General features: G+C 43.7%; 1 protein-coding gene across 3 annotated transcripts in view; it reads left to right on the top strand.

The window, feature by feature from the left end:
• mast2 (microtubule associated serine/threonine kinase 2) overlaps positions 1-24,051 on the top strand; it is a 136,298-nt gene that overhangs the window by 1,109 nt on the left and 111,138 nt on the right. The window lies entirely within an intron of this gene.

The raw sequence follows: 24,051 nt of genomic DNA, 5'->3' as shown, positions 1-24,051 counted from the left end.
CCGTGACACCGCTGTCAACACATACACATCCTCAAGTATATTAACTGAGCGCTACACAGGAAACCTCGTATAAATAAATATAAATAACCCCATATGAATTCATCTTGGCTTTGAGCTAAATCTACACGCTCAGCTTTGAGATATGGGCCCCTGGCTGCTCATCTGCTTTAAGCAGCATCACAGTGTGTTTTCTTCCTCCTTTTTAATTTAATTTTTTACATGCTTTGGTCCAATTGTTGTATTACGTTATCTATGAAGGGTTCTATTTGATAACAGGATGAATAAGAACTTTACATGATTTACACAGTGTCACGCGGTGGTATAATTTATCGCGTTTTTATTAGTTTATTTCATTACATTAGGGTTTTTTTTTAATATGTTGTGAGTTTGTTTTATTTGGTGGGTACATCATGTGCAAAATTGAATTCAGCAAAAATTAAAACGAAACGAAACGAAAGCAGTATATGCAGCAGAGTGAACACACACACACACACACACACACACACACACACACACACACACACACACACACACAGTGCACGCTACCTCGATATGGTCTGCCTTTCTGAATGACATCGACATGACACCATTTGTGGTACCAGCACTGTGATGGGTAGACAGTTGCCATTAAATGAATATTTTTTTGCTCCGTCATTGTGTTCGCTGGTTGCTGTGTGCTGTGGCCAGGTGTGTGTGTGTGTGTGTGTGTGTGTGTGTGTGTGTGTGTGTGTGTGTGTGTGTGTGTGTGTGTGTGTGTGTGTGCGTGTGTGTGTGTGTGTGTGCGCGTGAGTGCGTGTGTAGGCTCGCGTCAGTTGTGTTGCTAGGTAAAGCGAATGTAAAGTGGGGCACTGGGGGAAGGTCTAAAGTGCACTATGACGGCTAATCTCAGTTTTGACAGTGATCAAAGATGATGGGTTTGTTGCATCGTAGCAGTTAGAAGAAGCAGGGTGCTTGATTTCCCTTATGAAAGAGATTTTAAATAAAAATTAAAATCAGATTTAAAAAAAAAGTAGGTATTGCTGTGTCAATCCTTTTAGCATTGAGTCATCCACGCCGATCTGTTTTATTTATTGGGAGGTTGTGATGTGTCATTTGGGAGCATGCATGGCTCCTGTTAGTTTCAAAGTGAGAGAACTCACACTGGGACTTGGCTTTAACTTGGTTGATCAAGTGTGCAACACACTAAACGCCGTACAGCAGCTCTGGAATGGGCGATACACAAGCAGCTGCATCAAGACACATCACCTCTAACATGATAACATTTGAACTGTCATGTAAACGGAAGCTGCTGAACCGTCGTTTGCAGCTGTTTGTGGTGTTGCGCCAAGTTTGGAGCGGATCTGAAGCACGGGTGAAAGTTAGGGCATGAGGCTTCGGCGGAGGTCTAAGTGCCCTTCTTGCTATGTCTTTTAAGGGCTTTGTTTCTTTCATTTATCCATTATGATATGAAATCAACATGCCCAAGACTTGAAACCTGCTGCAAGTTCATTAAATCAAATCAGCCAACGGCTGCTAACCCTATCTCAAACACGGAGGAGCAGCATTATTAAGGAAAGAAAAGTCTTCAGTCTGAGTGTGCAACAAACATGGAGATTGTGCCTTTTTACACAATAGGAACTGCTTCCAAAGATGAAGTAATCGCTGCAGTTCATAATTTCACATATCTGCATGAAGTCATGTTCCTCGACCTCCTGTCACATGATATTACAGCACCACCCGGCCATTTGGGAAATGATGTGAATAACGAGGGAAAATGCGGTTCAATTAATACAATTTGTTTTCAACCTTTTTGTTTTATTCCACTTTCCAGTGGTTTCAGTATCAGCACTTTGTCCTAAGATCAACTTAACCGGTAGAGAATTACATTTCTGAGCCACGTTTGAGGCAGGTGGGTGTTGAGTTGGAGGGAGTTTGCTTTATGGTATCATGGGAAGTCCGACAGATGTTCTTCAGCTGTGTTTTAGTTTGAAATGGTATGACATGGAGAACCAGACAGGGCGGTTTCATCCAGTGCAACTTTTACCTATTGCTTTCACTTTGGAATGCTGGGTAATACATCAAGTCCCTGTTATGGGGCTGTATTACTTCAAGGGGCTGTCAGCTTGGATTTGGCTATAAATGTGTCCAACCTGCATTGTGCACCAACAAGATTAAGGCGAGAGTTAACAATCATTTTCATTAATTGGGTCCTTGGATGTAAAATATCTGGGTAATTTGAACCAAATGTTTTTTTTTGCTTCATCCACCACTGAGCAACTTTTAGGAATGAATGATAACAACATCTTCCAACTGTATATAGTTCTGATGGTTACAGTTGCAACATTGGAAAATGAATGATGTAAGCACACAAACACACACACACACACACACACACACACACACACACACGCACACACATCCTGTGCAATCATAGAATTCCTCAGCTGTTTCTCTCTTGTGACCCTTTTTTTTCCGGCAGTAGAAGAAACATTACATGTTTACAGCGGTCTGATTTAAAATGATCACTATAGGAATGTATGAGGTATGCGTCATTTGTAACAACAGAAATACGTCGGTCAGATTTGAATCTCTTTCAGGGTTTCTTCCATATATTCTGGGAAGAATTCAGGAAAGATGTGACACTCTATCAAGCCCAAACATCTCATGCATGTTCTTAACATATTTAAAACTCCTGCTGTGCAAAGTGAGAGAAAACGTGAAATCTGTAGAATTATGCGCTGACTCTGAAAATGAACCTCATGCTTATGCACTTATGTACTTGTATTTCTTCACTGAGAACAAATAGCCAGGAGCTGAAATGAGTCATTTTAAACAGAGAGCTGTTAAAACAAACTCTTGAATGCTCCACAAAGAACTCAATATTACCTGAAGAAAAAAAACTCTTCTTCTCGATCTGAAAGTTGCAGGTACTTGTTGAAAAACGTCTTATCTTTTTTATCCATGGGCCCTTTCATAAGTTTCTGTCTGCTAATTGGCTGATAGAGACGTTCCTCCTGTCCCCCTTTGGGTATTCAACTGCATCTTCACTTCTTTTTGGCCTCGGGCGTTGTCGTTGTGTGTTTTCTCCTCTGTGTTCGCAGTTGGTCCTTCCCTTTGTTCTTCCCTGCACAAGGAGGTTTTCCTTGAGGTTAGGGTTTAACCTGACCTCTTTTTGGATTTGTGACTGTAGGAAACCATAAAGAAGATGAAGCTGTTAATCATCAAAAGTAGGCAATAGGCTCTTGGTCCTATAGGTTTTTTAGATGTTGCCTAATTGAAATTACATACTTTTTTTTCTACTAATATGATATTTTATTCACATAAAAGGTTTAATTTGAAATGTAAGTAAGATATTGTTTTTGAATGATACCTATGCTGTATCCTGAATCACGCCTTTAAACTAAGATCTTTCACTTTTTCCCTGTTATTACCAGCTCCAAATTAAATTCCCTCTTTGTATTTGTATTTTTTGTAATCGCTAAGCTAAAAAAAAAGAAGAAATATTCATTGGTTGCGTGAACACTTGCACCCCGTTGATGCAAATGGTGCTCAACCACAATGGGGGTAAATATCCCCCATTACAATTGCCAACATCAGTCTCCATAACTCTTGAGCTGGAAAGAGGCACGAAAAACGGCACAGGAAAAATAAAAATAATTTTTAATGGAGGAAATTGTGGTGGAATTTTGGTTTTGCGTATGACGGACATGGCAGCTTCGCATGGGATTAAGAATGCAGACAAATCTCGGCAGATATTACGAACTCCGAGCGGTCCCCGCGTTGTGCGAACAGAGCTTTTTACTTGCAATCGAACCCTGAACTGATGTAACGCTGCCTCCAAAATGTTGCCAGTGTTTTCCTGGCTTTTGCTTTAATCAACTGATTACGTTGCATCAGAGCTGCAGCACCAGCAGGTCCGGACCTGCAGTTTCTAGTCTTGCCGTGTTTATATTTTATGTGTCAAATTAGCAAAATACAACAGTTTAGTTAACTGGAACATATGCATGGCAGGTTTTTTACACAGCCGTTCAGCTTGCCCTCCGCTCTCCAAGACTAGGTGTTATTAGATGTGTCATTAGAATCCTTTCTATTTGTTATGTGCTGGTAGAACTGTTTGTTCTGCAGACTTATTATGGACACTTCTTCTTCACTGACGATATCTTTTACACCGCTTGTCTGTTATTCAAATGCCCGGAAAATCGTCCAGTTCATAAATACTTGGAATAGAAACTCAAAACATGTTTGCAAAAACCTTCAGATGCAGACCGTTTAGTGATTCATTCGCCTGCTAGTGGCACAAATCTTAGGGGAGTTACTTTCATTGACTGCAGATGACTCGGGTTAGCAGGTGCAGGTGTGACACCCCCCCCCCCCCCTTCCAGGGCTAAATTTGTTGATAAACAAAGACGGAAGAATAATCTGTGGCGCGCAGGAGAGAGATGTTCCCAGTTGAACCCTACCAGCTGGATAAAGCTACCCAGGACGGACTGGAAGTGGAGTGAGACCTGCTGCGGATTAACAATGTGCAGCCCAGTGGAGTGTTAATGGGGGCGGGGGCTGTTGTGCTAAACACTCACAGGGGTTTAACTGTAAGCTCCAGGCTACGTGGTTTAGATTTGTGCAGAGCGTTGAGGGCTCGGAAGTAAAACTCAATAGTAGTTAACGTTTCCTTTTATTCTAAAATGCACTATCCTTTGGAAATGCAAAGTCTGTTTTAACCTTTCTTCTTGCGATAAGGAAGCGTGTATGACCTTGTGTATGATTTGACCTTCGAACTCTGTTCATTCGGTGTGACAAACAGCTGAGTGGATGACTAGAGCTCGGATGTAAACTAAAATCTATTTTGTTTCATATGCATGTACATATACAGAAAAACCCAAGATGGCTGTGGGTTGGGCAGAAAGCTACGATGCGAAGGCCCTCACACTGGCGGTCCAGATGGCCAAGCGAAGTGGTCCGACACAGTGTTCTCTAAACATTTCATGTTTGCCACACCAGCTCACGCATGTGATTGGCGTTCCCTCGTGCGTTCGTTGGATTCCAGCCGGAGCTTAGAGAGGTTTTAGGCACCGTGGAATGGAGGCCCGTGTGGTAGCAGATTTAGGCCGTGTTGTTCTGCTCTGCAGGTTCCCGTCCTCCCACAGCCCATCACCAGAAGAAGTCACGCTTGCTGTCATGATCGTCAATTTAGTCACAGGCTGTGTGTTTCTGTGTGTGTGTGTTTTTCTTCCCTGTAGCAATTATAATACAGATAGGACAGACAGGATTTAAGCTCTACTTGCGCTGCATGCTGCCATCGCTTCATATTCATGCCAGTTTTCAAATAATTTATTCGGAGACTGACGCAGGATTAGATCCATCCCAAAATGAACCGAGTAATACAACTTAATGTAAGGTCATGAAGTATTGTTTTGGTATCAGGTATTGGCAGTTTATTGACAGTCTTCCCAGGTTTTATTGAAAGTCTGTTCCCAGGTTCCTATTTTTTCTTCCTTGTCTCCGACAGTAGCTCCGGCTCTTCGCCCTTTCCTCTTCATTAGGCGTCTGTTCGGTTAACCATTAAACCTGGAGCCTCCCTTGCAGGGATATGGGAGAGTAATTTCCCTCTACCGCCCTTTTTAACCGGCTCAGCGCGATCACAGTTCAGCCAAGGGGCCGTCGAGCCAGAACGACCTCGGGGGACTTCTGGCTCATGGTCGTCCCAGCCGAGGGGCTGATTGATGGAGCCCAACTGGCTAATGTGTGCCATTTCAGGGTGCCGAGAAGGGCGGTAATGGGGAGGCACAGATGCAGAAGGGGGGGAATGACATTAATTATACAACCCTCATTAACTAGAATTATCACAGAGAAGGGTCCTATATGATAATGCATATAAATGGCGTTTTCGATTGGCAATCGTCAGAAATGGCAGAAACGAGACATAGATTTGTGTTTGTTTGTGTTTTGGAGTTCTTTCTGCTCACTTTTCTCACTTTATGAAAAGTCCAGAGCAAGTTTTAGATGCAAAGTCCCCCGCCGTCTCCTTGACAGCGGCTTTTCACACGGATTCGCAAATTAAGCTCAAGTCTGTTTAAATCCCCCCAAAAAGCTAGATTCAGAGCCGGGCTTTCAGCACCCAACACAGCATCCTTAATGAAGAAAATCCATCACTCTGCCACCGCTTAGTGCTACATTATGCCTCCTCCCCACAGTCGCTGTATCTGAGTGATGTGATTTCACACTGAGACGAATGCCACATTACTCAGCCGCTCACCAAGAGAACCTTTACTAGATGTTCCTTGTCCTCCCCCTCTCTATTGTCTTTTTCTTCTTCATCTCTATCTCCTCCTGCCTCCTCTCCTCTTTCGGCTTTTTTCCTCCATCCCTGTATCTCACCCCCCCGCCCTGCTGCGTGTGGTCACAGTCTGCCATAACCACCTCACAGAGTTACAACATTTAGCAGTCCACTGAGCCGAATTAAAACTAAATGTTAGTTTTGGATCGAATTCAGGTAACACTGGCGATTCTCACAGTGCCCAAATAATCAAGATTGTGTTCTGGTAGGCACACCAGATTGCGTTAATGAACAGCGTAGCACGCCTGTGCCCCGTGATACCACGCGGCATGCAAGAGCCAAAAAATGTGGCACATTTCCAAGTTCATGTGGGAGATACTTGCACCAGTTCAATCTTTGTCTGTTCCTGACCGTAGTTCTGAAATGAACGGCGAGGCAACAGTGAGAGTTTGTCATTTTTTCGCTGTCTAATTGGTCCATATCACACCCTGACTCATTAGGGACCCGCGACAGAAGGCCGAAGTCACTGGAGCAACGCAAGCTGTCAGATGAAGGTTGAGGATTTCCTAAGGAAGGAAACACGATGATAGATGTTCAGTCAGTTGCGAGTGAGACGATATACATTTGTCTTGGGGAAACTCAGTAACTCTTAGTTTGTAACTCTTGTTAATGTTAGTTTGAACTGCTGAAATATAACTAATGAAAACAAAAGTGTGTGTGTGTGTTCACTGTGCTGCACAGTTGAACATTAGAGACACTTCTTCTGTTTTGTTGTGTCCCCCGAGGCCCGTTTGCTCTTGATTTGAAGAAAATCCGATCAGTTATTGTGCTTGTGCATATTTATTACTGTGTGTGTCTGAGTGCACGGTCAGGACAGATGGAGGGAAGCTGGAATGTTACAAGCAGAAACCTGCAGGGTCCACACGCTGCTGCTGCTTAAATTAAACAGACACTCTGCACATCACCTTGTATTGAAACATATGGCTGCACCCAATGCCCAATTTCTTTTAATTATGAGTCGATCTTTACCGTTTGCCTTGATGATTTCAAGAGACATACAGTTCCATAGCAGCTCATTCTGTCAGTGCATCAACATTGTTTTGCGGTGAAGAGCGCCTCGTCGAAACAGAATTGAACTCCATTTGTTTTTCAGTGTGTCGATTCTCGATCGGTGTTAAGCGCCTGCGATTGAAGCTCCACATGTCCAGCTGACATGTGACATTTGCATCCTACCAAATGCTCAGAGGGTTTAATCCCTCCCTTCCCTGCTCGACTTCTTAACTTAACCAATGATATTGATTTTCTGACGATGCACATTATGTTGATTTTAGCGACAAGCCCCGGTTATTTGTTCATGCTGGCCAAGAGCAAAGAACGATCTGAGCAAAAGCTTGCAGGCTACTAAATGGACCTTTTAATCGTGAGATCCTTTTGTCAACTGTGGGTTCCAAGAGACAAAAATGATAGTTTGAAGCTTGAGTCTTTTGAGTCTTTCAACTGAGGGTTAAAAAAGGAAAGGAGAAGAATGAATGAATGAATTTTAAAAAACAGACCAGCTGATTAGACACCAAGGTCAACGTCATGGGGTTGTTCGAGTTGTTGTGGCTGCAGCACAGATGGTGGATCAATCATGGTGTTAGGTAAAGCTGCAATGAATTATAGAGTCAGTCAGAATAATCCTATGATGAGCATATTTTTCGCTCATCAAAAGAAAAGGAAAAAGCTTGTCAGCCGATAAGATCATGCAGGGCTCTGTGGTTGAAGGGGCCCAACTACAGTAATCGATGCGCAAACGGATTGAATCCATTTCATCTGTAGCCAAATGAGCAATTTTAGCCCCACTAAGCTTAATTCACCTGTAGCGAGCTCAAACTTCAACAAAAAAAATAAGAAACAATCAGCCACTTTTACTACTTTTCTCAGTCGGTAAAATTTAATGAGGTCAACCAATCAGCAGCCGCCGTTCAAACGGGTTTGGCAGGTGTTTCACTGCTCGCTCTGACTTCCCTCGTCGAGGGCCTTCTTAGGTGCTGGCCTGGGGCCTGATCCTCCTCTTTGTGATACTCTGAGAAAACGGGGTCAAGGACGTGCGATCGTGGTGGCGTTGGAGGAGGGTCGTCTTCATAACTCTGCCCCTGTCTACTGTCGCAGGGAGCTCAGTGTTTACACACACACCGGCTCTGTCAATACACGCATCGCCAGTGACCTGACTTGTCTGTTTTGGTTGGGTGTCCAGTGTATACAAAACTGTACACGCGTGCCATGTTCTGTGGAAGTCACTGCGGTCGTCCCTCCCCGTCCTGATTAGGGGTTAATAACCTTTTGGGTTCTGGCCAGTAAAGGAGCTTCTAACAAAACATCCTGCTTCCTCCAGCTCGCCAGCTAACTATAGGAGCACACACGCAGCACTGAAACAGTCTCACATACATGGACGCTCACACACCCTCTTCTGGTCGGCTATTTTTCATGGTCCCACTACAGGTACTGGTATTTGTGCTCACTTCATAATCGTATTGTCAAGTTTCCAATTCATGCTACTTCTTAAAATGCTTTTGTGTCGTCCTAATAAGCGCTGGACAGTTGACGTGACAATGACGTGTCGGTGTATCAGTGAACTTAATTCTTAAAGCCAGTAGCTGTTGCTCACGGTGCGTCGTAATTGTGAACTCTTAAAAACTCCATATTTCTATGAATTATTCTTAATAACAATCCTGTACCTTATTTTGCTGCCTTGCTTGGCAAATGTTGACGTTTTGTCAAACTGATTTTGTAGAAAAAGACAATCCGCTCTTTTCCCTCTCATCTCTAATTGATCCAAACACTATTTCCAGCACTCGATGCACCTGTTCAGCCTGCACCTACGGGTCTGATTTTGATTATTGATGTCCTGGGAATCTTCATGATAAATGACTCGTCGAGTCTCATGCATACGCGAACGTGACGCTGTTGTTCGGATAGCGATGAAAGGCCACGCTTAAGAACTTTGTGGCTTCAACTTCCACTTCTCACACTCTAACCTCGGTGCTTTAAACATAAAACCCTGTCTCCTCTGCACACGTCCACACAAGATTATTGTTTTGTTTCACCCGAAGCAATCCGTGGCCCAAGCAATCAGAAACGTCTGGTTATGTCCCCACACACCCACTTTGTGAGAGTAAGGCGTTCAACTTCAGATATCGGTTTAACCCTCAGGGAATTAAAAGGTGCGAGCTGGAAATGGTAGGCCAGCGAGTCACAATACAGTATTCAAAGAGCTTTTTTCTTGAGTTCAGACGTGCTGCGTGCTATGGCCTGTCACTGGCATGTGACGGTGTTGGTTAGATAACCAATAACAAGTGTATCCATCCGCAAATACATTTACTGACGACCAATTTTACCCAAACACTTCAAGTAATATAAGAAAAATTACCTTTTTTTTTGTTTCGTGACAACAAATTGTTTGAGACGACAGAATAAATTTAATGATAATGGCATATCAAATATGTATGTATGTATGTATTGTATTGTATTGTATTGTATTGTAGTATCACAGGTTGTCGTTAGGGCAGCACAAAAGAGAGCTGGAAACAGGCACTTCAGCCGGTATCAACAAAAAGTGAAGGTTTATTTCTTGTCCAACCAGCAAGGTATTTCCATAAATCAAAATAGTAAAAAAAAAAGTCCAGTTAACAAACATACAGCGTCCCGGAGGAGAAAGTGGTTATTTAACCAAAATAAACTCAACACTGATACATCCATGTTACTCTTAGCGGCCCCTTTTGTCCATGTAGGTGTTGGCTCGCCTCCTGCTTGTACAGCTTCTCCCCTCCATGTGCTCTCCGCTCTGCCCTTTATTAAGCTTCCCAGCCCTGCCTCAATTAGGTGCCATAAGCACCTGCAGCTAGGTGAGTGATGAGGCAGTCTGGGGGATGTAGTGTTGCCCCTGGCGGCCATTTTGTAGTGTGGCCGCTGGTCATGAGTTGGAATGTAGCGCCCCTCCACTACCTGTCCTCTTGTGATGCCTGTCTGTCTGTCTGTCTGTCTGTCTCTCTGTCTGTCTGTAATGTATGTAATGTATGTGAACTATAAATGATGACACGAGCCTTTTAGACACTTGGACTGTGTCCTGTTAAAGGTAACAGTGAGTAATATTTAATGACATACACCAGTGTGTTGCAGAGGAACCTTCCTTTCCAACTGTCATCTTGCTCTGAACAAATCTAAACTAAATACCAATTCTGAGTAAAGTTCACAGAATGAAGAACGTAAAACATCCGTCAGCTCAGTCATTCCTCCTCTTTTCTGAATGCTGGATCCCAAACAGACAGCTTTTGTTTAAGCTTGTTTGTAAAAAGTATAAAGAAGATGATGCGTGCTGTGCTTGAGTAAACATAACCGGGGTGAGTCAGATAATGAGGACAGAACCTATTGAATTAAGGCTTCACGTTTGTTTACATGACCCTGCTTGTTGAACAGATGCCTCGATAAAGTTCTGGCTTTATACTCTCATCTGTTTTATTGCGCTAACGACGAGCGTGAATGGCGTCACTACGTCACTCCTCCAAATTCCAAATATGGCAACTTCTGTTCATTGGTTACCAAAAATAACAACAACATTGCGACGGCCGTAATCCAAAATGGCAACGGCAAAATTCGGCGGCTTCGAGTCTTCAAGAGGCGGTCCACAAACCGATGAGGGTCGTCATAATGACCACCAACATAGAGGAAAACAATAGATAATAATAATATACACACTGTTGCATGTTGAACACTGCTCTATATGTCTCCTGTTTGTGCTGCAGGGAGGCTGACTGATCGTAAACATTTACGAGTGCCACGGCTTTCCAAAAACAAAAATTGCAAGGTGCACATTACTTTATTGATTTACTGCAATGGTCTCGTAAAAACAGTGTGCTCGTATGAAAGAGGCCGCGAGCTGTGAATGTACGAAGAAGCAACGATTGTATCTTCAGTTTACTCGGCGCCTGTTTCACAGACTGCTGCTGTTCAGGGAGATAAGTGTGAGCTCACAAACTGGTGCAGTGGGCTTTCTCTTCCTGCCACACATACACACACAAGCACACACATAAGCACATGTGTACATGAGTCACACAAACCCAAAAGAGCAGCACACAGTCTTGGAATCTGTCCCTCAGGTGCAGGTTTTGGCAGCTCAAGTGGGATTTTACTGCAGACCAGACATGTAATTGAGTGTGCGTGTGCGTGCGTGTGTGTCTGCAGCTGTATTGTAATGTACAATGTAGATACTGGATCAGACCATCAGATACTCGCTATTCAAAGACTCTTGTTTGGGATCAGAGAATCATGATCAGCACGTCCTGTTTTGGAGGAAATATCATGCCGCACGATGTTTATCGGGCACTTTCATCATACTCACAGGCGATGTTCAAAGCCAGGGAAGGAAGCAGCAGGTCAGCCTATGCACATCGACACCAGTGGACAACAGCGTGCATCCGGTCTCTTCGGAGTCCAGCAGGTGTTGGGGTTATTCTTATTCTTCAGCTTGTGTCTTATAAATGATTATTTTTTGTTCTCGAAACAGATTAACGTTACTGTCACAACATAAACTCCAGTTGGCAAAACAAATTGACTGTCGGCAGCAGGCGAGCAGCTGTGAGCGCTGAATTCACCTCCACGCGTCAATACGTTTTGGTTTTGCATTCTGTCGTTCTCGTGACTCTCTTATGCTCTCGTGTTATTTCAGCGACCTCATCACTTATAGAACTGCCGCAATCTGTTGAAACATTGATTGGAAATGTGTTTCTTTAGACTGGAGGTGGGCCACCACTTTTACAAAATTAAGCATAAACCTTCAGGGCAAAAGAGCAAATAAATGCTTATTCATATTTAATGAGTGTGGCTGTTGTTCAGACTAAATGGATCATGAGATGGGATCCCTCAGGATGTGAGCGGCTTAGCACCTCAGCTAAACAATTTCCAGGGTAAAGCCATGGAATATGTCTCCCACCCTCACCCCACTGACTTCCCCGAGTCTGTGTGTCTCATGCCCTTTAATAGAGCTTTCATAGTAACTGATCACAACTGCAGTATGAGTGGTGGAACATCCGACTTAAACGCATCTCTGCATCACGTGTTGTGCCAGACATTATCACTGATGCAGAAATAGTGTCATGATGAAAGTCTGCTCGGCGTCAGAGTTAAATTTGTTTTAATTATTATATCTCAATTACAGCCTAAGCTGCGTTTGTGGCATGGGTGTTGGTGTGTGTTCATGTTTTCACACTTTGCTGAGACTGTTGCAGTTTTTGCTAATAACCTCTGGCTCAGCGCTCCATCATCTCATTGGCTCGCCTCTTTTCCTCATCCTCCTTCTTCTCAATATCCCTCCTTTTCTCTGTCTTTCTTTCTCCGTCTGTTTATCCCGAGTCATAGCAGAGCTGTTTCGGCTGGCTGATCACCTGCAGCCAAACGGTGTCTGGCGCTGTTCTTTGAATGCAGGCTGCGATTGAATTTTAAATGGTACACCACTTTTTCTTTTGAATATAAAAAAAGAGGATATTGATCGAGAGGTTACTACTGATTATGCAAACCTCTGGTCCCAACAGTTATTCACTCTAATGAGGCCTGCTGCAATTTAATAAAGAGAGGAACTTGGTTCACAGAGACAATGAGTTCAGTTTAGCTTTGCATTGTCCTTGGGCGATTAAGAGTGCCAGACCATCGAGACACTCCCTGCTACGGTTGCGTAATGGATGGAAAGTATGCGGTGAAGTTGAAGGTTCTCTATTCAAATTTGTATCAGCAGTTCCTCTTGAACTCTCATCACCACATCCTCCCTAAAGGACAGAGCTTTCATTTATTTCTGCACATGAATACCAAAACCAACAAAGTGTTAGTTTCTTCTCTCGCTACATCTGAAACAAGACGTATTCGGCTGTTGGCTCAATAAAAGATCAATACAGGATTTATACATGGTTTGGTTTCTATTTGTCACAGTTTCATCACTCGCTTCATAGGTTTGCAAATTGAGTCTCATTACGGGTATTAGCTTGCTAAAATACTAATGAACTACACATGGCGATATAACAAAGAACCTCGTAGAGCATTCCCTTTGGAAAAAAAGATTATAAGAAGATTACACAAGGCATTAAAATGGAAACAAAATATGAAATCCTACTTGGCCCAGACAATCTCCATTAACAAAACATGATAAAACGAGTATAGAAGATAAATTAGGATATTATAATAACGCTGTAGCTCATTACTGCGAGGTTTGTCTGACAATACTTCAAATACCACCGCTGACCCTCCTTGACCTCTAGGACTCAGGAGGTGAGGAGGTCATGCCGCTTCAGGACCAACATTCAGAAACACCCCATTACTCTCCATGTTCACTGATCTCCAACACGCAGCCCGGGTCGAGACTGAAAAACAACGAAGAGTGCTTGGTTAACCGCTGCTCACCCAGCGGCCAAACCACACATTTATACTGGCAAACCCTCCCCCCATCCCCACTCCCTCTGTATTACGTAGCCAGAGAGAGAGAGAGAGAGAGCGCCCCGGCCCTGCTTGCCACTGCGAATCACGGAGATGGATTCCATTCCAGCGGCGGGGTTTTGGATGCAGGATTGGAGCCAGGCCTCTTGCATGCGTTTCTGAAGATGATCATAAAAACATGTGGAAATGCTTCATTGGGCTCATCACATATACGTCACCTTTTTTTGGGGGGTTCCATTTTAATCTGCTGAGACGGACCGGGTTCAGGTGCAACGCAGTCTCGGCAGATTAAGTTTGGCTCTGATTTTCGGCAGAGGGCGGTTCAGTTGTGAGGTTAAAGGCTCATGATGGGATGTAGAGAACATCTCCCCCACCTCTCTGACCTGGTGTTGAATCAGGAGGCTTTATGTTGCCAGATATAATGCTGTGTAATCCTCAAGAGTCCCGATGAAAACCTCTGTTCACGGGCTGGAAGTCGGCCTCTCGCTCTCGTCCAAGCTGCAGCGCCCCTCCCACATTTAAAAGGGCCGTCTCTCCTGCTTTCACTTGCTGGGCTGCCAAAGTCTGGGTTGTTCTTGGTCTAGAAGTTCTCATCTTACAGCGCAGCAGATCTCTGGAGGGTTTTATGTATTTGTAAAAGATATTACTCAAGCTTAATTTGTTTTATTTGCATTAAATGATGTGTTTCACGTCCAGCTTCTTTACTTCACAGTTTATATATATAAGCAATAGAATGTCATGACCAATCAATTATACAACATTTACCAAATAAAAGCGAGGAGGAGGCGGAGGATCAATTTTGAGTTCATGACAGTGCAGTTGAATACATGAAAACTGGTTGTGTATTTATTTCAAAAGGGTTGTAATATTTATGTTGCATACCAAACATTCCCCTTGGGAAATGAGAGGATGGCACGAGGGTGGATTGATTCACAGCTTTTTGAAATGTGTGACCGTGTAATTTGAATGAATTGACTGGGTGGAATATTTACGAAAAGAGCCATATGTACTCAGGAAATATAGCAAAAACAAACGATAACAAACCAAAACATCGATTGAGTGCAAAATTCTACCTTTTGAACGTACAGTATGAATAAAACCATGAACCGCATTCATTGTCCTCCTGCAGAACGTGCTCGTGAGGACTCAGCCGCACCCCTCCCCGGCCATTAAAGCACCCTCTGCCCCAGTTGTGTGTCTTTTGAAAAATCCCAAGCAGACAAATTACATCATGAATAGGACGAGCTCGGAATTTATGCAAAGCAGAGTTGAGCAAAATCCAATTTGCTGGTTCCTCAATCCCGTGTGTTGTGTGTGTTGTGTGTGTGTGTGTGTGTGTGTGTGTGTGTGTGTGTGTGTGTGGCATGCTAAGGCTTTTGTGATAGTGGGGCAAATGTTCAAAGGCTCGGCTGTCTTTTGTTTGTTTACTCCCCTGTTAGACGCCCGCACAGCCCAGTGCTGTAAGGTGTTGGCTGGTGGGAACAGCAGGAGGGGCCACATATGAAACCTAAATCTGAAGTACTTCCCTCCAGGAAAACAAAACAAACTGCATGGGTGTGTGCTAGTACACTGTCCGTCTGTACACGCGAGCGTCTTTGATGAGAGATTACTGCTATCATGTCTCACCCGTCCCTCTGACCGTCAGCCCTTTACTCCATGTGGACTCGTCTGGGTTTTCAAGCATACCGGTTTAAAAAAGCTTTTTTTCTTTTTCTTTAGCAATACAACTTATTTACAACAGATTTCTAAATGACAGTTTGACCAGTCGAGTTCCACCAGTAGACCTTTTTAGTCATGTTTTTTTAGCAGCAGCCAAGCTACAGTATTTGACAACTTCTAGCAGCTGATACACTGGAGTGTTTCTTTGGGTCAAACGTGGTCCTGGAGTCATGCTGGAGCGCGACTGTAACGCGCCTAAAAGCTCTCGGCCGTGCATGGGCTCGCCCGTAGCTCACAATTCCACGGGAAATCCAGACGTAATGTCCTCTGGCGGCAGGTCTCAGAAAGGTTGACCCTCTGACCAGGTTTAGGACCGTCTCTCACTGTCTGCTGAGTCACTCTGCGGGGAAAGAACTGCTGCCGACGCACACAGAGTTACACACTAATTCTCGTCCTCTTTGTGCAGTCGGGTCAAAGCCAGACATTTTAATGAGCTTCATCACCGTGGCAGAGTAGCTATATGAAAAGCCATTTAACTCCTCAACCCTCTTTATAATTCTCATTGCCTTGCTGGTCTAAATGCTAATGTGTGTGTGTCTGTGTGTGTGAGTGTGTGTGTCTGTGTGTCTGTGCTTCTGTGTGGCGTCTGGGCCTTGTGTGTGCGTGCCTTGTGTTTGGCTGTTTTAAGTGTTCCTTTCATCATTTATTCATGAGTAACTGGAGGGTTTGTGAGCCTATACTGTGTAACTAAAACAGCAAAACACGACGTATAATAGATTTATTTTCTACGCTGCATCTGTTGTTTGCAAATTTTACTCATTTAAATGTTGTAAAAATGCAAATGAAGGACAACACAGACTACATAGCTGAAGTGACAAATACACCAAAAGCTGTCGATTAATTATTGTTTGATGCTATTTTCTTAAATGTTAAGATTTCTAAACTTCTTTTTGGGTTTGGGACTTTTGGTGGGACATAATTAGCAATGAAAATAAAGCTGTACCAGTCTTTACATGACATTTAGTGCAAATACAGTTTATTACAACAAGTCTCAAGCCTATACTCTGAATTCTGTCTGATTTACTACTGACTTTTAAAGACTAAGCCCTCCCAGTCCATCTCATGCTACCCATGACAACGTGGTCAGCTCACGCTTACGAGTGAGCCATAACATCTAATCCCTCTTCAGTTGATTCATCCCCTGGCCAACAAATCGGCACCCGTGAAGGCCGACGTGACGCATCTCCTTTTATTCCAGATCAAATAACCGCATTCACCTCAACCAGCTCAGGCTCGTGTTGTTGCTTTCCTCCTCTCGCGAAGCAAACTGCGGCGGTGAGTTAGGGAGGCGTGACATTTTACAGCGTGACATTTCCTGAATGCGACCCACTGTTCACAAAGTAAACCCCCTGGTAACATATTCTCTCCTCATTTCTGTCTCCTCTCACTGCGGGCAAATTATGCGGCTGCTTCTTTCCCTTTTATTTTAATTTGTTTGAAATGAAGATGTCCGCAGCAACCGCGTTGCTATTTGCACTGTGTTTTATTTACTTCTCGTCCCCCAGTGGGACTGTGCCGCCCAGTGAAGGTCAGCTCTCTCTGGGAGGAGGGGGGCGTTAAAGGAGACATGCTGTAGGTCACCTGCTGGGTCCGACCTCACATGTGGCCTCGTATATCATTACTTCTGTTTTGACTTCATTTGTGTCTTTCCTTATCTGGTCTTACCGTCATTCGCCAGATAGTGACTGCTCTGACTGATAATGACCAAATGACGGCGTTGACTGAAAATAAGTGGTTCTTACATCCGCGGAACACTGACACTATTTGTCTGCATGCAGATATTTCCGGTCTGTTGGAAGCCTGCAGACATACGTACAGCTGTACAACTTCAGAACGTGTATAGTACCGCTGATGTCCCAGTTGAAGGAGTACCCTAACTTATTTTGAAAATACCAATACAATATATGCGTGAACATTCACATTTCAATGTGTCCAAGTATATGATTTACGCGGTGGCAAATGATGTGGCACAGAAATCTGCTTGCTTTGGTTTCCAACGTGAAAAAAAGAGTGACTATAGCGCTCCTCTAAGAAGCCATCTTCTCATGAGCCCACACAGTATGGAAACAGTCTTGTAAATATGCCTCTAAACATTTGGTTTTGTCCCATTGTGTGTGATTAGCCTTAATGAGCTCAGCTGCCTCTCATACAAATATTCCAGTAAAGTAAAAATGAAAAGGCAAAAACCTATTTTAAACTAAAAAAAGCTGCAATGGCACCAGCAGAATATCAATAAAAGTCGACGTGGTGGACGTCATTCTCCTGGCGGAGACCAGCACGTAAGACCTTAGCTGGTCTTACGTTATGCCACAGCATACATGGAAGCAACGATGGAAGGCAGAAACAATGTGCACTGGTCAAGAACTTTTGTGGTGAGACTGATGTACAACAAAACATACAGACTCCGCTTCAGGCCTCTCTTTCTCCCTCTTTTGGACCTCACCCTCCTGTCCCCCGACGTAAGCCGAGTGTTTGGGAAAGCAGACGTGACCTCATGCTCTCCCAGCGGCGGAGTCTCCTCAGACGGCCTCTTATCTCTGCCAGCCTCGCCTTGGTGTGGCCTCGCCGTGGGCGGATCTACACCAGTAGTCGTGACTGGAGCCGTTAGACTCGCAGAGCAGAAAGGCCACAGATCATTTTGTAGGTATTGAGCCGACCTTCGCAGATGATTGAAAACTCCTCAGCAGCATGTTGACCCCGGTTCAGACCTCACTGCAGGGACATTCACAGCAAGGTTTGAGACGTTCTAACACCTCACAAAGCCAGCTGAAACCTTTTACTGTGGTCACCGTGGTCTGGCTTTGCTCGGTAGGTATTTGTTTGGGCAGTCGCTCCACATTTTGCATATAGAATGGAAAAAAAACAGCCAACTCCTCTGGAAAAACTACCCTGCCAAACAAGCTCATGAACATTCTGAATCACCTTTTCTTTTATTAAATCGTGGCTTATTCTGAGAGATTTGAAGAGGCAACAGTTCATGTCAACAGCTAACCTACCTACAGCCAACCTTACCGTGGTTTGCAAATGGGTCAGGATTCATTGGTTTGGTGTATTTTGACCTAAGTTCCAGAAATGTGTGATCACAAACCTGAGCCATAACAAAAAAAAGGGGAAACCAAATCCAATGGATTTCTCTAAAGTAAGCTTTAGTAAGCCCCAAAGAAGCAACTCTGACACTCCTGGAATATGTTCAAGGTCACAATTCGGATGTTTCTCCTTGGTTTTACAAAATGCACACTAACATAGAAACCCAACAACCTTATTAGAGTACTTAAGTTAGGCCCCTAATTAAACAGTGCTAAAACCTAACTATGATTTTTATTGGGCCCATGGCTGACCCCACTGCTCAGCTAATGAGGTAGTTTCTCATCACACGAGGCTATACTTTAAATAGAAAAAGAGAACTTGTGTTTTAAATCTGAATTCAGCTTCTGGCAAAAACAATGCAACAAACACAGATGAGGCACTAGAGACTATGTTAAGCCTGATATTTCACAAACTGCATTAAATTAAATATGACAACAAAACTTCCTGTTGAACCCAAAACCGAGCGCAATTCCCATAATGCTTCAGTATACATGAGCACTAGCTTTACTCACCTGTTAACTTGAGGTAAACAGGACCTGGGTGGGTCTCCTAAAAGTTAACATTCAACCCCTTAAATATTTAGCTGTAAAATCAAAAAGCTAGAATATTATTGACATTGTCTCTGGAGGTCCGCCGATGGAGTAAATCTGTGATCTTTTAATTGTTGCAAAGTTCAAGTCAAGTAAGATAAGAATGCGTTTCCATCAACTCTTGACTAAAGGGAGCTTGAACGCGTCACAATGTGACGTAAAGAAACCTCCAATAGCACAAGCCGCTAGCGCCGTCATTCAGCCAAGCAGCTGCTAACAGCTAAGGTCAGCTAAAGCTGTCCTCATGCCGATTTCAGCACGTTAGCATCATCAGCTGAAACGTTAGTCTAGGGAGCGTTAAACCTCGAGTGTGTAGCGCTAGTTTGTGCGTGTGCAGTACGCACCGAGGTCACAAAGCTAAATAAACTGAATAATGACGGGATATCATTGCATAGACTCACCAATAACCGCTGCAGCACTTCTCTTCATCCTCCCTTTGTTTTATTATTACGTGTCTACATTGGCCATGTGTAAAATGGTTGTGATATGTTCTGCTTTAATATCCTTCACCCCCCTTCGACCTGCACATTTTGTCTGAGGTCCTGACCCGTTTTACAGTCGACTGTTGCCACAGACTGCACCCTGTGTCAATAAATGACTCCTCTCTCAGCCTTTCTTATCTCTTTCTATTTGTCTGACTTACTGTTTCTTAAAAGATGTCGTAGCCGTTACTGATCAACCATAACACGTTGTCCCTCTGCACAGACGCCGAGCTCACCGGAAGGAAAGCAAAATCGTAAATTTGCCTCGAGTCCTGGTTCCAGATCTAAACACACTATAATCTATCCATCATCTGAAATGTGGAACACGGTTCATTGTAGAAGCGGGAAGTGGCGCGCCTCACTTCTTTAGCACCCCCACTGCAAGGATCATCATTATGTACTTGAAGGAACGATTGGTCCACTTAAAAAGTCGTTAAAGAAGAACCGGGGGCTTATATTTGAGCATCTCTGAGCCTTCTTTAGATGAATTCAATTTTGGTTGTTTTTATGAAAACAGAAATATCACAACAACATTCCTAACAGTTGTCTTTAATGTCAGGACTTGAACGAGGTTTCTTTAACCGCACAAAAAGCCTTTTGATTGGGGCGTTTAAGCTCATTAAATCGTGTTATTCTCCCTGGTGGAATCTTTTTTATTTGCCATCGCTCTTTCAAGTTCTTTCTCTTTGTGTTTTCCACAAACCGCAGCAGAAGACAGATCCTGGCTCCCTTCACACTTCTTCCTACATTCCCTCCATCATTCACATTCACATCTGTCAGACTACTTTGCTTCTTTTCCTTACATTTTTTTCATATTCCCCCCTGAACCACAGCTGGAACACATCAGAACGTATATAATTACCAGCCGTAAAAACACACACATACACGTAAATGTACACCGAGCTCTGACGCAGCAGTCCAGCCCTCATCCCCACTGACAGACAGGAAGCAGAGGTGATGCAATGCCACTCAGACGCACATGTGATTAATCCTATGATGTAACGGGCTGAGTTCTCTCTCAGTTCGCCCGGCAACACAAGGCAGACTATTAACCTCTTTACCTCCAACAGAGACAACACACACACACTCAACTCGGGTTCAGACTTGCGTCTGCCTCAGTGTCTTCATTTCCCCCCGAGCACCTTTGACTCCCTTTCAATTGTTTGTCTTTATGGCTGGCTGAAACCGGGTTTTGTGTTTATGAGCGATGGCGCCTCGTAAAGATCGGTTTAGTCAGTTGGTTAATCATTTGGCCCATGCAATGTAGAAATCTGTGTAAAATGCTTCACAGTTTACCATAAATGGGAAGGAAATGTGTTCGTCCAAATGTTTTTGCAAGCAAATGTGGCACATTTGTGCTCCTTCAGGCTCGCCTGTGCTTGCTTTTCCATTCGACCAGATGGTGACTGAGAGAGCATGGAATCACTGAACGTTGAGCACTTCTTGTTTCACAAATTACTTGTATTGGTTATTCAATGTGTTCCTCGTACTGATCAAAATGTGTTGGTACCAAATGTTAAGCGTTTATACAACATGGAATCTGTAGCACCAACAATCGAAAGCTCTGAAGAAGCAAAAGCTGTAATTGTTGAGGTTTCTGCAAGGAACTTTTGACTGGTTTGTCTCATTTTAAAACTGATGCCTTTGTAGGACAAGTCAATTCAACCAGACCATCAGCGAGAAGATTGGCCTTTTCAATCTCGTTATTCTCACACAGCTGTTGTAAAACGTGAGGTTTTCAAATGGGACTCTGGTACTCAGAAACACTACCACCATTTGTCCACAGGCACCTCCAAATCAACAAAGTGACTTTTTCTCGTAGAAAGCCCACTTTTCTTCCATTAAATGCTGACCCTAACGTCCCCTATTTCAGGCTGGATTTTTAGCAAAGTGAAGCTTTTGAATAATCTGGCCAGGATCAGCCCTTTGAAGGTAGGGGCTGTGCTGTCGCTTAACAGTCGGTTTGCTCAGGAGCTGGAGACCAGACGGCAGCAGAGTCAGGCCTGCAGCACAGCACACCATGGAGCGAGCACAGAGATCATTTCTATGGTATGTTCTTAAAGTCGAGACACTCGAGAGGTTGACTGAGGTAGACGTGGTTTTTAATTGCGTAAAGAGCCTTGTGGAACATTAAGCGTAGTTTTATGGGCCCGAAGGAACAGACAAGAGGATCGCCGAAGTGAAAAATACATTTGACGCACACATGTCATTTACTGTCACTGCATAGAGCCACCTTGACCCAATTCTTCACCTTTCTTCACACGTTATGTGCAGCAAGTTGTTTACAGGAAGCAGAGGCCTTTCGCTCACAGTATTCTTTCACCGAGCCAAACTGATGAGGAAAATGCCTCCCAAAAAAAAGAGAAGAAAAAGTGCTGAACGTTGAAATGTGCCTTCCACTGTGGTCTGCTCTGCTGCTGAGGCAACACTCCAGTACTTCGCTGGTGGTCAGCCTACACACACACGTGCACACACCCACTGAGGGTTTGTGAAAAACAAAAACCATTGTGGCTGTTTCCTCCCTCAAAACCAGCTAAGAAAAACAACAAGCTCACTGTTTGAACCTTCATTCCACACTCTGCACTTTGCTGTCTGTTGCCTGCCCATCCATCTCCCTGTGCTGTTCATCCACTGCATCCAAATTCACTCTTTTGCTGCCAGGAAAACAATGCAGAAGATTGATCTCGCTACTTGAGAAAAATAAATAAATAACAAAAAGCTTTGTGGGGCTTTTACGAAATTACGAGAGTATACTGCTGACTAGCATAACCGTCCGTCGGTGAATTCAACCCATTTAACCTATACGTGAAAGGAGATGGACGCAGCGGGAGCGGGAATTCAGGGGGTTTGCTGGGAGTGCTGGGAGAGCTGGGAGAGCAGGGGGGGAGGAAGAGCGAACGGAGCAAAAGGAGAAGAAGATTATGAAGTCGTGGTTTTACTTCCCTCTCAGCGTTTGCATGTTTACACGACTCACTGTGCACGTCTGTGCCTGTTTTCGGCAGTTCTTTGGTGAATCGATGGGTGCCTTTTTTTTGTTTCTGACTTTCGAACCGCTCCGTAACACGTTCCCCTTTCTGCAAGAGGATGATCCAACTTTGCACCAAAGGGAAGTTGGATCACAAACTGATTTTCTTGTTATTCCCTGCCGAGCAACCAAACAAAAGAAGTTGGATCCTTTTACTCCAGTGGTTTAGATGTTTTTCCTGTTCTGCTGTTACAAAAATCTGAGCACCGGCTTTTTTAAAACAGTGTCAGTAGGCAGTTTAGTATCTAGGGTTCCCTGTGTTGTCACACACAGTTAATGGTTTAGCACGTTGCAAAATGGGGGTCAGTGTTTCAGTGGAGCCGGCGTACCTGAAGCCACCTTGAGACACTGTAACCCAGATTGGATCCAGATTTCTGGGGCTAGGGACATTGTAAATTGAGGTATCTAGCCCCATCAACCAGCAGGACTCAAGGGCTGCTGGCAAATTGTGATTTTTACACAATTTCTGTGTCATTGTAATGAACTGATTGTTTAAGTTGCTGCATGAAGCAAAACGGACGTTGTCTGTCCAATCGGGCTAAAAGTTTCTCTGCTCTGCTCTGACTCGACGTTGAGCAACACGTGTCCATGAGCTTCATATTCTTATGTGATCTCAAAGTTAAGTCACGTTCACTGATGGCCTGGTGCAGAGCATTCACTCCAGCCTCAGTTAATGGATACAGGTTTTGTTGAAGAGGAACGGAAGCTTTCACTAAAGCTCTTTCATACGTGCAGCCATCTGGGGTGTGTGCGTGTGTGTGTGTGTGCGCGCGCGCGCTGGTGTGGGCCGTCCAGATGTTTCTGGAAAAGTCTCGTCAAGTCTTGTCAGTCGGCAAGAGAGAAGAGGCTATGAGCCCAGGCAGGCCTTGTTTCCATGGTAACAGCAGATGTTTCCAAAATCGTTTTCACCGGAGTCCCACACACGGGGGGGGGGGAGAGAGAGGAGAGAGGGAGAGGGAGGGAGAGAGGGAGAGAGGGAGAGAGGGAGAGAGGGAGAGAGAGAGGGAGAGAGAGAGAGTTGGCTGGGCTGCATTGTCTCTGGAAGTCTGGAGGAACTTTTCCTTTTATTGCGCTGACAAACTGAGTTATAAGTATAAGATAAGTCAGACTCTCCGCTCGCTCTGCAGCAGGTTCGAAGGCTGAAAAGTGTCGCCGGGTGCAACTTGAAACCACATTTAAAGCATGTAGTATATTGGAGTAAAATATAGAAAAATCTGTAACAAATCTGTCAAAAATTAGGAAAATTGGACCATAGCATTGAGATGTTTAGAATGTGTATTTTTAAGTTTTTATATATATATATATATATATATATATATATATATATATATATATATATATATATATATATATATATATATATATAAAACAATTCATTATTTTTATTTTATGTTGGACTTCGCCACTGTTGTCCCTTGTTCCATATTCAGATTGCAT

Source organism: Clinocottus analis, unplaced genomic scaffold, assembly GCF_023055335.1.
Source record: "Clinocottus analis isolate CAN_PGR_092001 unplaced genomic scaffold, fCliAna1.0.p SCAF_23, whole genome shotgun sequence".
NCBI classification, from domain to species: domain Eukaryota; kingdom Metazoa; phylum Chordata; class Actinopteri; order Perciformes; family Cottidae; genus Clinocottus; species Clinocottus analis.
This window is presented reverse-complemented; position numbering and strand designations above follow the sequence as displayed.